A 16,033-nucleotide genomic window follows, 5' to 3' on the forward strand; every position below is an offset into this window, starting at 1 on the left:
CAAAACAAAGCTCAGCATTTATGATGAAAAAAAAAAAACTCTCCAGAAACTGGACACAGAGGGAACATGCAGTCATGAATGCTGAGTTGCTTTAGTTGTGTCCGACTCTTTGTGAACCCATGGACTGTAGCCTGCCAGGATTCTCTAGGCAAGAATGCTGGAGTGGGCTAGAGGGAACGTAACATAAGAAAAACTCCATATAAAGCAGGCCTACAGCTAACATTATACTCAATGTTGAAAAGCTGAAAGCATCCCCTCTAAGTAAGAAGACAAGGATGTCCACTCTCACCACTGTCACTCAGCATAGCTTTCAAAGTCCAAACTTCAGTAGTCAGAGAAGAAAAGAAGTAAAGGGAATCCAAATTGAAAAGAAGTAAACTGTTACTGTTTGCAATTGACATACTATACATAAAAGATCTTAAAAATGCTACCAGGAATTTACTTGAACTCATCACTTATTTTGGTGAAGTTGAAGGCTGCACAATTAATACACAGAAATCTGTTGCATTTATGTATGCAAATAATGAAAGATAAGAAAGAAAATTCAAGAAAAATCCCATTTATCATGACATAAAAAAGAATAAAATAGGAATAAATCTACCTGGGGCTTCTCCAGTGACTCAACAGTGAAGAATTTGCTGCAATGCAGTAGCCACAGGAGCCGTGGGTTCTATATCTGGGTCAGGAAGTACCCCTGGAGGAGGGCATGGAAACCCAGTATTCTTGCCTGGAGAATCCCATGGACAGAGAAGCCTGGAAGGCTAAAGTCCACAGGGCCGCAATGAGTCAGACATGACTGAAGTGACTTAGCACAGCACAGCAGAAATCTACCTAAGGGTATAAAGACCTGTACTCTGATAATTATAAGATGCTGATGAAGGAAAACACACAGATAGATACACCATGTTCATGGATTGGTAGAATCAATATTGTCAAAGTTACTATACTGCACAAGGCAATCTTCAGATTCAGTGCAATTCCTATCAAATTACCAATGACATTTTCTCCTCCCCACTGTGCCCAAATTTCCATGAAATTTCCCAGATATTACTTGAACATTCTTGGGGATGATATTCTAAAAGAAAGTCTAAAGAAATTATTTTAAATAATTAATCTAAAGCTAAAATAATGTAATATATTATCTAAGAAGTTTATTTATATCATCTTTATTTCTGGAATAATGTGGGGACTTTGATTATAAAGTGTTGAGAAGATATACTGAGATAGATGAATTTAAAGTTTGATAAAAGCAAATTTAATTGTGTGGGAGAGCAGTTGTTATATAATATTTTTAGTATTTAAGCCTTCTCTTATGTTCAGAGAAGGATGTAAGATTTTTCTGACATTTGCATAAGTGCTATCTTTTCCATCTCCAAACTTAGTTTAGTCATCTTTATTTTTATTTAATGTCATTTAAGAACAGGTTAGGGATACTGAAAGTAAATGAGATGCACTATTTTAGATGTGTCTATTAAAGACTGGGATAATTATAAAGGAATACAGATCATAGTCATCTATTTGGACAGATTTTTGTTGTTGCTGCTATGATATGTTTATAATGTCTACTTGTTTAACTTTAACTCAAGAAAAGAGCCTAAAGAGCAAGTTAATTGGTATGTAATTCTTTCATTTTCCCTGCTCCTTGTGAAAGCAAACTTGACATTGTTTTGAAGAGAATCCACTAAAATTTTCACAAGTATCCAGTTCTGCTGAGCCTGTATGGATCTGACTGATGTGAAGGAAGAGGAGAAAGAATTGAGCTTTAATGGAAAGCTGCATTACTAAGGTGTTTCATTCAAGATTTTCAGGTGAAAATGTGAAATATATCTTCAAGGAAAGATATAAGCATGGTTTTTTCAAGGAAAGAAAAACATCACAAGGATGTATTACTTGAACTTTACATACATCTATTTATTTGAAAACTTTTGAAAGATTACATATTCATTCATTCTCTCATTAATACTAGTTACCAAGTATTCCTGACCCTTCCCTGGGCACAAGGTTGGTTGATTTCCCCATCTTCTTTGTGTAAAAAATGGTCATCATGTAACTTACTGTTGTGAGTTAATCATGAGAAAAACTATATTTGTCACATCTGGGATGAAACTTTAAGAGCTAGTGTACAATCAGAACCTCCTTTCTTCAGCCATGGCAACCAACTTCAGATGAGGAGGTTCTGTTAGCATTATCCCTGGAGAGAAAAAATGTGGCCCTGGATTTCTCTCCTCTACCCCAATTCTTTAACCCACATGAATATGCAACATCAATCAGAAATAAACCTTTGTTATTTTAGTGCATTATGATTTGAAGGTTGTATTGACACTGAAGCATAAACTAGGTTGGCATGATGAAAAAAACATCATTTAGATTTTTTTTTCTTTATGGTGGGTGTCTAAGAATAATTGTGGGACTTCCCTGGTGATTAAGAATCCACCTGCTAATGCAAAGGACATGAGTTTGAGCCCTGCTCCGGGAAGATCCCACATGAAACTAAGCCTGTGGACAGCAACTACTGAAGCCCACACACATAGGGCCTGTGCTCCACAACAAGAGAAACCACTGCAGTGAGAAGCCTGAGTACCACAATGAAGCATAAACCCTGCTTGTCAGAACTAGAGAAAGCCCATGTGCAGCAGTGAAGACCCAGCAAGGCCATAAATAAATAAATAATCTTTTTAGAGTAATTTTGAGAATTTCATATCTGAATGTATGGTTTTTTATGTCTATCTTAAACCGAGTTCTTGATCCTATTATTTCTGATAGCCAGTGTGACTTTAAATATTTGGAAACTAAATATTATGAAATTTTACATGATTATGTATTGACTTTGATGTGAATTTCTTATATTTATATTGTGCACTTCATTGGATTTATTTGTTATATCATTCGGTAACATATCACTCTATCTCATCCATACTATTACAGGATATATACCTCAGAAGAAAGTACAACATATACCTAACTAATCTTCATATATTCCTGTGTTACAAATTCTAGAAATACACATTTAGATGCTGTTAAGCTTGATGATGATAGAGACTCCAAGAAGAGATCATACTCCAGGAACATGCATGTTCAGAATGACTGGAGAGCAATTCAATTTATACAAATAATTTACTGCCTATATGTTCTAATATTTGAAACACAGAAGTAAGTTTCTAATTATATAACTAACAGGAATCTAGGTTTTTTAATTGTATAGAAATACAAAGGTATCAGATAAATGTGGTTGATAGCAAAAGACATTGAGTTTTTTTTTTTCTATAGATAGTGTAATGCTTTTTTTTTTTCATTTATTTTTATTAGTTGGAGGCTAATTACTTTACAATATTGTAGTGGTTTTTGTCATACATTGACATGAATCAGCCATGGATTTACAAGTATTCCCCATCCCGATCCCCCCTCCCACCTCCCTCTCCACCCGATTCCTCTGGGTCTTCCCAGTGCACCAGGCCCGAGCACTTGTCTCATGCATCCAGCCTGGGCTGGTGATCTGTTTCACCATAGATAATATACATGTTTTGGTGCTGTTCTCTTGAAACATCCCACCCTCGCCTTCTCCCAAAGAGTCCAAAATTCTGTTCTGTACATCTGTGCCTCTTTTTCTGTTTTGCATATAGGGTTATTGTTACCATCTTTCTAAATTCCATATATATGCATTAGTATACTGTATTGGTCTTTATCTTTCTGGCCTACTTCACTCTGTATAATGGGCTCCAGTTTCATCCATCTCATTAGAACTGATCCAAATGAATTCTTTTTAATGGCTGAGTAATATCCATGGTGTATATGTACCATAGCTTCCTTATCCATTCGTCTGCTGATGGGCATCTAGGTTGCTTCCATGTCCTGGCTATTATAAACGGTGCTGCGATGAACTTTGGGGTGCATGTGTCTCTTTCAAATCTGGTTTCCTCAGTGTGTATGCCCAGGAGTGGGATTGCTGGGTCATACGGCAGTTCTATTTCCAGTTTTTTAAGAAATCTCCACACTGTTCTCCATAGCGGATTGAGTTTTTAAGGGAAAATGGTAAATGGCCACTCTTCCCCAGTGAGAATTCTTTGGTGGAAATATATTTTAGTGTTTAGGATAAAACTTTTGCTGACTCACACTGCATAATCTCTCTGTTCTTATCATACAGTCTTAATTTCCATTTTCTAGCATCAGATAACAGATCTTAAAGTGAAGATTCAGAAATTCATGATAGGCCCAAGGATATCTGAATCATTTTTTGGTGCATATTTCCTGAATGATTCTGAAAATCAAGTGATAATTTTGGTATCCCTATTTCATGAGATTCATAAGTGTTTTCTTCATGTTCCTTTAAATGTGATAGAATTTAATGCAATAAAGCATTTTAATGTTAAAGTGTTAGGATGCATTCACATGAAATCTATATATTCCTATTAAGGGTCAAGAAGATCCCCTGGAGAAGGAAATGGCAACCCATTCCAATATTCTTGCCTGGGAATCCCATGAACAGAGGAGCCTGGCATCTACAGTCTATGGGGTCGCAAAGAGTAGGACAGAGTTAGTGATTAAACAATGGTAACAGCAAAATTAAATCTTACCCAAAAGAACATACTGTAATTCTTATTATAATAGAAGCATCTTCAGTAATTTAGAGGTATTTTTTATCATACCCAGACCTCCATTGCACAAAACACTACATGGTGTTTAAACAATAAATGGGGCAAATGAGCAAATGATTGGAATAATTTGTTTTAATTATATTTTGTTTTTAAAATTTATAATTATAATTTTAAAATTATATTATGCATTATAGTTTATCATTTTTAATTATGTGTTATTTTAATTATATTTAATAGTTCAGTATTCTTCCCTTGAGAACTCCATGAACAGTATAAAAAGGCAAAAAGATATGATACTGAAAGATGAATTCCCCAGGTTGGTAGGTGCCCAGTACGGTACTGGAGTGGAGAAATAGCTCCAGAAAGATTGAAGAGGCTAAGCTAAAGTGAAAGAAATGCCCAGTTGTGGAAGTGACTGGTGATGGAAATAAAGTATGAAGCTGTAAAGAAGAACATTGCATAGGAACCTGGAATGTTAGGCCTATGAATCAAGGTAAATTGAATGTGGTAAAACAAGAGATGGTAAGAGTGAACATTGACATTTAGGAATCAGTGAACTAAAATGGACTGGAATTAGTTCAGTTCAGTCGCTTAGTCATGTCCAACTCTTTGCGACCCCATGACCTGCAGCACACCACGCCTCCCTGTCCATCACCAACTCCCAGAGCCTAGGCAAACTCATGTCCATTGAGTCAATGATGCCATCCAACCATCTCATCCTCTGTCGTCCCCTTCTCCTCCTGCCTTCAATCTTTCCCAGCATCAGAGTCTTTTCTAATGAGTCAGCTCTTTGCATCAGGTGGCCAAAGTACTGGAGTTTCAGCTTCAGCATCAGTCCTTCCAATGAACATCCAGGACTGATTTCCTTTAGGATGGACTGGTTGGATCTCCTTGCAGTCCAAGGAACTCTCAAGAGTCTTCTCCAACACCACAGTTCAAAAGCATCAATTCTTTGGTGCTCAGCTTTCTTTATAGTCCAACTCTCACATCCATACATGACCACTGGAAAAACCATAGCCTTGATTAGATGGACCTTTGTTGGCAAAGTAATGTCTCTGCTTTTTAATATGCTATCTAGGTTGGTCATAACTTTCCTTCCAAGGAGTAAGCATCTTTTAATTTCATGTCTGAAGTCACCATCTGCAGTGATTTTGGAGCCCAGAAAAATAGTCAGCCACCATCCCCACTGTTTCCCCATCTATTTCCCATGAAGTGATGGGATCAGATGCCATGATCTTAGTTTTCTGAATGTTAAGCTTTAAGCCAAATTTTTCACTCTCCTCTTTCACTTTCATCAAGAGACTCTTTAGGTCTTCTTCACTTTCTGCCATAAGGGTGGCATCATCTGCATATTTGAGGTTATTGATATTTCTCCCGGAAATCTTGATTCCAGCTTGTGCTTCATCCAGCCGTGTTTCTCATGATGTACTCTGCATATAAAAAGTTAAATAAGCAGGGTGACAATATACAGCCTTGAAGTACTCCTTTTCCTATTTGGAACCAGTCTGTTGTTCCATGTCCACTTCTAACTGTTGCTTCCTGACCTGCATACAGGTTTCTCAAGAGGCAGGTCAGGTGGTCTGGTATTCCCATCTCTTTCAGAATTTTCCACAGTTTATTGTGATCCACACAGTCAAAGGCTTTGGCATATTCAATAAAGCAGAAATAGATGTTTTTCTGGAACTCTCTTGCTTTTACCATGATTCTGCAGATGTTGGCAATTTAGACTCTAGTTCCTCTGTCTTTTCTAAAACCAGCTTGAACATCTGGAAATTCACGGTTCATGTATTACTGAAGCCTGGCTCGGAGAATTTTGAGCATTACTTTACTAGCATGTGAGATGTGCAATTGTGCGGTAGTTTGAGCATTCTTTGGCATTGCCTTTCTTTGGGATTAGAATGAAAACTGACCTTTTCCAGCCCTGTGACCACTGCTGAGTTTTGCAAATTTGCTGACATATTGATTGCAGCACGGTCACAGTGTCGTCTTTTAGGATTTGAAATAACTCAACTGGAATTCCAGCACCTCCACTAGGTTTGTTCATAGTGATGCTTCCTAAGGCCCACTTGCTTCACATTCCAGGATCTCTGGCTCTAGGTGAGAGATCACACCATCGTGATTAACTGGGTTGTGAACATCTTTTTTGTATAGTTCTTCTGTGTAATCTTGCCACCTCTTCTTAATATCTTCTACTTCTGTCAGGTCCATACCTTGTCTGTCCTTTATTGTGTGCATCTTTGCATGAAATGTTCCCTTGGTATCTCTAATTTTTTTTTAAGAGATCTCTAGTCTTTCCCATTCTATTGTTTTCCTTTATTTCTTTGCTTTGATCGCTTAGGAAACCTTTCTTATCTCTCCTTGCTATTCTTTGGAACTCTGTGTTCAAATGAGTTTATCTTTCCTTTTCTCCTTTGCTTTTCACTTCTCTTCTTTTCACAGTTATTTGTAAGGCCTCCTCAGACAGCCATTTTGCTTTTTTGCATTTCTTTTTCTTGGGGATGGTCTTGATCCTTGTCTCCTGTACAATGTCACAAACCTCCATCCATAGTTCATCAGGCACTCTGTCTATCAGATCTAGTCCCTTAAATCTATTTCTCACTTCCACTGTATAATCATAAGGGATTTGATTTAATTATACCTGAATGATTTAGTGGTTTTCCCCACTTTCTTCAGTTTAAGTCTGAATTTGGCAATAAGGAGTTCATCATTTGAGCCACAGTCAGCTCCTGGTCTTGTTTTTGCTGACTGTATAGAGCTTCTCCATCTTTGGCTGCAAAGAATATAATCAGTCTGATTTTGGTGTTGACTATCTGGTGATGTCCATGTGTAGAGTTGTCTCTTGTGTTGTTGGAAGACAGTGTTTGCTATGACCAGTGCATTCCTTTGACTAAACTCTATTAGCCTTTACCCTGCTTCATTCTGTACTCCAAGGCCAAATTTGCCTGTTACTCCAGGTATTTCTTGACTTCCTACTTTTGCATTCCAGTCCCCTATAACAAAAAGGGCATGTTTTTTGGGTGTTAGCTCTGAAAGGTCTTATAGACCTTCAACTTCAGCATCTTCAGTGTTACTGGTCGGGGCATAGACTTGGATTGCTATAATATTGAATGGTGTGCCTTGGAAACAAACAGAGATCATTCTGTCGTTTTTGAGATTGCATCCAAGTACTGCATTTTGGACTCTTCTGTTGACTATGATGGCTACTCCATTTCTTCTAAGGGATTCCTGCCCACAGTAGTAGATATAATGGTCATCTGAGTTAAATTCACCCTTTCCATTCCATTTTAGTTCGCTAATTCCTAGAATGTCAACATTCACTCTTGCCATCTCCTGTTTGACTACTTCCAGTTTACCTTGATTCATGGACCTAACATTCCATGTTCCTATGCAGTATTGCTCTTTATAGCATTGGACCTTGCTTCTATCACTAGTCACATTCACAACTGGGTGTTTTTTTTTTTGTTTGTTTGTTTTTGTTTTGCTTTGGCTTCATCCCTTCATTCTTTCTGAAGTTATTTCTCCATTGATCTCCAGTAGCATATTGGGCACCTACTGACCTGGGGAGTTCATCTTTCAGTGTCCTATCTTTTTGCCTTCTCATACTGCTCATGGGGTTCTCAAGGCAAGAATACTGAAGTGGTTTGCCATTCCCTTCTCCAGTGGACCACATTCTGTCAGACCTCTCCACCATGACCCGTCCGTCTTGGGTGGCCCCACATGGCATGGCCTAGTCTCATTGAGTTAGAGAAGGCTGTGTTCCATGTAAACAGATTGGCTAGCTTTCTGTGATTGGGGCTTCAGTCTCGCTGCCCACTGATACCCTCTCTCAGCACCTACCATCTTACTTGGATTTCTCTTACCTTGGAAGTGGGGTATCTCTTCACAGCTGCTCCAGAAAAGTGCAGCTGCTGCTCCTTTCCTTGGACGTGGGGTATGTCTTCACGGCCGCCGCTCCTGACCTTGGACGTGGGGTATCCCCTCTCTGCCACTCGCCACTCCTGCACCGCCCAACCGCCCTAGCCAGTCCTGCACCACAGCTGCCGCTTGCCAGAATAGGACTGGAATAGGCAAATTTAATTCAGGTGACCATTATATTTACTACTGTGGGAAAGAATCCCTCAGAATAAATGGAGTAGCTCTCATAGTCAGTAAGAGTCCTAAATGCAGTACTTCAGTGTAATGTCAAAAGCAACCAAATGATCTCTGTTCATTTCCAAGCAAACCATTCAATATCACAGTAATCCTAGTCTATGCCCCAAACCACTAATTGCTGAAGAACCTGAAGTTGAACTGTTCTGTGAAGACCTACAAGACCTTCTAGAGCTAACACCAAAAAAAGATGTCCATTTCACCATAGGAGACTGGAATACAAAAGTAGGAAGTCAAGAGATACCTGGAGTTACAGGCAAGTTTGGTCGTGGAGTACAAAATGAAGCAGGGCAAAAGCTAGCAGAGTTTTGCCAAGACAATGCACTGGTGATAGTAAACACCCTCTTCCAACAACACGAGATGACACTACACATAGACATCACTAGATGGTCATTGCAGAAATCAGAAGGATGATATTCTTTGTAGCCGAGGACAGAGAAGTTCGATACAGTCAGTAAACACAAGACCAGGAGCTGAGTGTGGCTCAAGTCATGAACTTTTTATTGGAAAATTCAGACTTAAATTGAAGAAAGTAGGGAAAACCACTAGACCATTGAGGTATGACCTAAATCAAATCCCTTGAGATTATACAGTGGTGTTGTTTTGGGTTCACGTTTATACAACCTTTCTGCATTTCCTGTCTAGAGAAGATCCTTTAGCATTTGTTGAAGAGCTGGTTTGGTGGTGCTGAATTCTCTCAGCTTTTGCTTGTCTGTAAAGCTTTTGAATTCTCCTTCATATCTGAATGAGATCCTTGCTGGGTACAGTACAGTGGGAGTGACAAATAGATTGAAGGGATTAGATATGATAGAGTGCCTGAAGAACAATGGATGGAGGTTCATAACATTGTACAGGAGGCAGCAATCAAAACCATGCCCAAGAAAAAGAAATGTGAAAAGGCAAAATGGTTGTCTGAGGAGGTCTTACAAATAGATGATAAAAGAAGAGAAGTGAAAGGCAAAGGAGAAAGCTTTGCCATATGAATGCGAAGTTCAAAGAAATAGCAAGGAGAGATAAGAAAGCCTTCCTATGTGATCAATGCAGAGATATAGAGGAAAACAATAGAATGGGAAAGACTAGAGATCTCTTCAAGAAAACTTTAGCTACCAAGAGAACATTTCATTCAAAGATGGGTGCAATAAAGGACAGAAACAGCATGGACCCAAAGAAACAGAAGATATTAAGACAAGGTGACAAGAATACACAGGAGAACTATACAAAAAAGATCTTCATGACCCAGATAACCACGATTGTGTGACCACTCACCTAGAGCCAGACATCCTGGAGTGTGAAGTCAAGTGGGCCTTAAGAAGCATCACTACAAACAAAGCCAGTGGAGGTAATGGGATTTCAGCTGAGCTAGTTCAAATCCTAAAAGATGATGCTGTGGAAGTGCTGCACTCAATATGCCAGCAAATTTGGAAAACCCAGCAGTGGCCACAGGACTAGGCAAGATCAGTTGTCATTCCAATCTCAATGAAAGGCAATGTCAAAGAATGCTCAAACTACTGCACAATTTCACTCATCTCACACACTAGCAAAGTAATGCTCAAAATTCTCCAAGCTAGGCTTCAACAATATGTGAACCGAGAAATTCCAGATATTCAAGCTGCATTTAGAAAAGGCAGAGGAACCAGATATCAAATTGCCAACATCCACTGGATCATAGAAAAAGCAAGAGAAGAGGCAATCCCAAGATGGTGGAGGAATAGGATGGGGAGACCACTTTCTCCCCAACAAATTCATCAAAAGATCAGTTGAATGTTGAGCCACTTCCGCAAAATGACTTCTGAATGGTGGCAGAGAATACCCAGCACCCAGAAAGGCAGCCCAGTCTCTTCACAAAGAGGTAGGACAAAATATAAAAAATGAAAATAGAGACAAAAGATTTAGGGATGGAGACCCATCCTGGGGAGGGAGTTTGAAGGAGGAGTAAGTTTCCACACTGTAGGAAACCCTCTCACAGGTGTGTCTGTGGGGAGCTTTGGAATCTCAGAGAGCAACATAACTAGGGAGGAAAAAAAAAAAAAAAACACAGAACACGCACCTAACCTTAACTACTTGCAGAAAAGTGGCTTAGATGCTTGTGTCTGCCAACAGCAAGTGGGGTCTGAACAGGGAAGTGTGGGCTGCATCATTGGTCCTTAGCACAAGGACTACCTTTGAATGCCCTGAGGATAATCTGTAGGGCTCATGTGCCATAGCAACCCAAACTGTGGGATCGCCAGAGACACACACACAAAAAACGATCTTTCCTGTGGAAGACTCTAACATGGTGACTCCTGGCGCATCCACAGAATAAAGGATTGTGCATGCCCTAGTGAATACCAAGGGAGAGCAAGCCAGCTGCCGTTTAGGGCCCTCCTTTCCCAGAGGCAGAGAGGCGGGTGAACAACAGCCAGAGACGGAAGGCAAGGGGCTCCTGCAAACTCGGCCCCAGAGATCGCATCTTCCACCAAACTGTGAGCAGGTTGCGAGTTGATAATGACGTCTTCCTGGGATAGGATCCTCGATGGATCACATCTGCCAGGAGTGTCACAGCCTGAGATTAGCTCCCCAGAGGAGACACATGGGACATCTGGGACTGTGCCCTCATGGCGCACCCAGGAAACTGAGCCTCCAGGATTGGGGAAGTGCACGAGATGCAAGGCCCACCTGGGACAGTGCGCTTGCCAAGCACCTGGTTGCCTGAGCAGTTTGGACCTGGGAAGGGCACAAAACCCACAGCCCATCTGGGCCTGTGCCCTTGCAGAACACCCAAGAACCTGAGCGGCTTAGACCTGGGAAGTACATGAAACACAGGGTCCACGTGGGACAGTGCCATTGCAGAGCACCCTGGAGCCTGAGCAGTGTGGACCCAGGAAATGCATGCTGCCTTGGGCAGTGGCAAAGCCAGTGTGGTCCATCCAATGTGAGCACTCCCCGCACATGCCAGTGGAGTTTGTTTGTAGTGTCCATCTCTCTCCACAGCACAACTGAACAAGTGAGCCTAAATGAGTGGCCACCTTCACCCCCTCATGTCAGGGCAGAAATTAGACACTGAAGAGATTTGCAAACAGAAGAAGCCAAAATAAACAAAGAAGGGTGAACTTCTCTGGAATTGACAGGTACAACAGATTAAAACTGCAGTTAATGTTGAGACTATGCATTTGAGGGGCAACTATAGACCTTGAGAACAAGTACAAGCCTGAACAAGGGATTGATACAGAACTGGCACCACACAGCATATCCAAAGAAATTCCTAGATATATTTTTACTATCATAACTTTTCAATTTTTAAAAAATTTTAGTTCTTTAGTACTCCTTTAACTTTCATTTTTATAGCCTACTATTTATTACCTTTCCAAAAAAACCACTATTTTTTAAAAAACAATTCCATATATATTTTTTAATTTGGGGGATCAATTTTGTTTTGTATCTTTTTATATTGTATTTTTGAAACTCTAATGTCTATTCTAGGTTTTTAATCTCTGCTTTTTTATATTTATCAATTTTGTACCTTTAAGAATCTAGTCTTCAGTATCCATTTTCAGTTAGGGATTTGATTACTCTCAAAGGTCCAACAAGTCAAAGCTATGGTTTTTTCAATAGTCATGTATGGATGTGCAAGTGGGACTATAAAGAAAGCTGAGTGCTGAAGAATTGATGCTTTTGAACTGTGGTGTTGGAGAAGACCCTTGAGGGTCCCTGCAAGGAGATCCAACCAGTCAAGCCTAAAGGAAATAAGCCCTGAATATTCATTGGAAGGACTGATGCTGGAGCTGAAACTCCAATATTTTGGCCACCTGATGCGAAGAACTGACTCACTGGAAAAGACCTTGATGCTGGGAAAGATTGAGGGCAGGAGGAGAAGGGGACGACAGAGGATGAGATGGCTGGATGGCATCACCAACTCGATGGACATGAGTCTGTGTAAACTCTGGGAGTTGGTGATGGACAGGGAGGCCTGACATACTGCAGTACATAGGGTCACAAAGACTTGGACACGACTGAGTGACTGAACTGAGCTGAACTATTTTAATTATATTGATAGCTAGTTATAATAAATTTATGTATTCATTTGGTATATATTTATTAAATAGTTATATTTAAGACACATTGATGATCACTATGAGTACAGACATTAAAAATACATGATCATTTTCTTAAGGACCTTATGTTTAGGCCTTTAATCCATTTTGAGTTTATTTTGTAGCTGGGGATACATATTGATTATGTATTGATGCATATTGATTAAAACTTATAATGAAATCTCTAGTATAGAGGTGTGGAAAGTGTTGTTGAAAGTAAAAGAAAGGATTAGTTTTGCTACTAAGAACTAATGGAAGAGCCATGAAGTGATTCACAGAAAAGGTGATATTGGAATTGGACATTTAATACAATGTTTCATCACTTTGCTCTAATTAAAATATTAGATTTTTTTAGAATTTAGTCACCATATTTACCTTGATTATTAGAAAACTTTCCTCTAGAAATGAGTTATTCCTAACTTTTATACCATGTTCTATTCTTTGAAATTTGGGGAGTTTTAACTGTGAGTAAATACTTACAATATTTAAGAACCACAAAGGATGCTGAAATCAGAATTAAGTACACCAGTCAGAATGGCCATTATCAAATAATCTACCAACAATCATTGCTGGAGAGGAGGTAGAGAAAAGGGCTTTTCTGCATTGTTTGTCAGAATGTAAACTGATAGAGTTATTATGGAGATTCCTTTAAAAACTAGGAATAATTATACCATATGACCCAGCAATCCCACTACTGAGCTTATACCCTGAAAGTCACAATTCTAAAAGACACATGTACCCCAATGTTCACTGCATCACTAGTTACAATAGCTAGGACATGGAAACAATCTAGATGTCCATTGACAGATGAATGGATAGAGAAGTAGTGGTATATGTATACAATGGAATATTACTAAGCCGTAAAAATGAATAAATTTGTTATATGGAAACACAAAAGACCCTGAATAGGCAAAACGATCTTGAGAATGAAGAATGGAGCTTGAAGAATCAATCCTCCTGTCCTCAGACTGTACTACAAAGTTACAATCATCAGGATGGTATGGTACTGACAAAAAGAATAGAAATATATACCAATGGAACAAGGTAGAAAGCCCAAAGATAAACCTACACACATGTGAGCATGTTGGCTTTGACAAAGGAGGCAAGAATATCCCATGGAGAAAAGACAGTCTCCTCCATAAATTGTGTTTGGAAAACTGGATAGCTACACATAAAAAAAAAAAAGACAAAAACCACTACAATATTGTAAAGTAATTAGCCTCCAACTAATAAAAATAAATGGAAAAAATAAAATAAAATAAAAAGAAAAGAAATTAGAACACTTCCTAACACAATACACAAAAATAAATTCACAATGGATTAGAAACCTAAATGTAATGCCAGAAACTATAAAACTCTTAGAGGAAAACTTAGACAGAACACTCTTTGACACAAGCCATAGAAAGATCTTCTTTGATCTACCTCCTGCTGCTGCTGCTGCTGCTGCTGCCTAGAGTAATGGAAATAAAAACAAAACTAAACAAACGGATCATGATTAAACTTAAATGCTTTTGCACAGCAAAGGAAACCATAAAGAAGATGAAAGATAATCCTCAGATTGGGAGAAAATAATTGTAAATGAGATAGCTGACAAAAATTTAATCTGTAAAATATACAAGAAGCTCATGCAACTCAATGTCAGAAAAACAATCTGATCAAAAAATGGGCAGAAAACTAAAACAGACATTTCTCCAAAGAAGACATACAGATGACTAATAAACACATGAAAAGATGCTCAACATCACTTATTATTAGAGAAATGCAAATCAAAGCTACACGAGGTATCACCTCACACCAGTCAGAATGACCATCATCGAAATATCTACAAACAATAAATGCTGGGAAGGATGTGGAGAAAAGGGAATCTCAACACACTCTTGAGAATGTAAATTAATACAGTCACCATGGAGAACAGTATGGAATTTTCTTTAAAAACTAGGAAAAAAGCTACCATATGACACAGTAATCCCACTATTGTGTACATACCCTGACAAACCATAACTGGAAAAGTCACATGTACTCTAGTGTTCATTGCAGTACTATTTACGTTAGCCAGGACATGGAAGCAACCTAGATATACATTGACAAATGAATGGTAAAGAAGTTGTGATACATATATACAATGGAGTGTTATTCATCTATAAAAAAGGAACAAATTTGAGTCACTTTTAGTGAGGTGGATAAACCTAGAACCTGTTATGCAGAGTGAAGTAAGTCAGAAAGAGAAAAACAAATATTGTATATTAATGCATATATACAGAATCTAGAAAACTGATACTGATGAACCTATTCCTAGGGTAGCAGTAGAGATGCAGACATAGAGATGCACACTTGTGGACACAGAATGGGGAAAAGAGGGTGGGACAAATTGAGATAGTCACATTGAAACATACACATTACCATATGTAAAATAGATAGCCAGTGGGAATTTGCTATATGATGCAGGGAGCTCAAACCATTGCTCTATGACAACCTAGAGGGGTGGAATGAGGTGGAAGATGGAAGGGAGGATCAAGAGGGAAGTGACATATGTATAGTACTAATAGTAGTGTTAGTCACTTAGTCATGCCCAACTCTTTGCAACCCTGTAGATTGTAACCCATCAGGCTTCTCTGTCCATGGGATTCTTCAGGCAAGAATATTGGAGTGGGTTGCCATTTCCTTCTCCAGAAGATCGTCCCAACCCAGGGGTTGAATCCAGGTCTCGTGCCTTGCAGGCAAATTCTTTACCATCTGAGCTACAGGAAAGCCCATGTGTATACCTATGGCTGATTCATGTTGACATATGAAAGAAACCAATATAACATTATACAGCAAATTTTCTCCAATTAAAAAATAAATTTAAAAAAGAATTGCAACAGGATCTGGAAAGACTCTTGACAGTGTCTGCTAACTCTTTAATTGTGAGATTATGGAGGGGTTTCTGTGCATCAATTTGTAATCTCTCAAATATAAGCAATACTAATTCTTCCACTTAGGATATTTGTGAGGATTAAATGAAATAATGCGTGCTAAGCAGTTGATGCTATTAATGGTAGAGAGTATGAATTCAAGAAGTGTTCAGTGTTAGAATTATTAAGAGTTAAGAATAGGCTAGACAATGAATTATAGATATATCAAACATAGTTATGCCTAAAATTAAGACAACATTGTAAATCAAGTTATACTTCAATTTTTTTAAAAAAATAATTTTTAATACTAAAATAGTGTGGAGTATTTTGG

The 16,033-nt window shown here is 38.7% G+C and overlaps 1 protein-coding gene across 1 annotated transcript in view; it reads left to right on the forward strand.

Annotated features, from left to right (window-relative positions):
- Positions 1-16,033, forward strand: part of GUCY1A2 (guanylate cyclase 1 soluble subunit alpha 2) — a 431,399-nt gene that overhangs the window by 305,249 nt on the left and 110,117 nt on the right. The window lies entirely within an intron of this gene.

The sequence above is a fragment of the Cervus elaphus genome, chromosome 1 (assembly GCF_910594005.1).
Source record: "Cervus elaphus chromosome 1, mCerEla1.1, whole genome shotgun sequence".
NCBI lineage: Eukaryota > Metazoa > Chordata > Mammalia > Artiodactyla > Cervidae > Cervus > Cervus elaphus.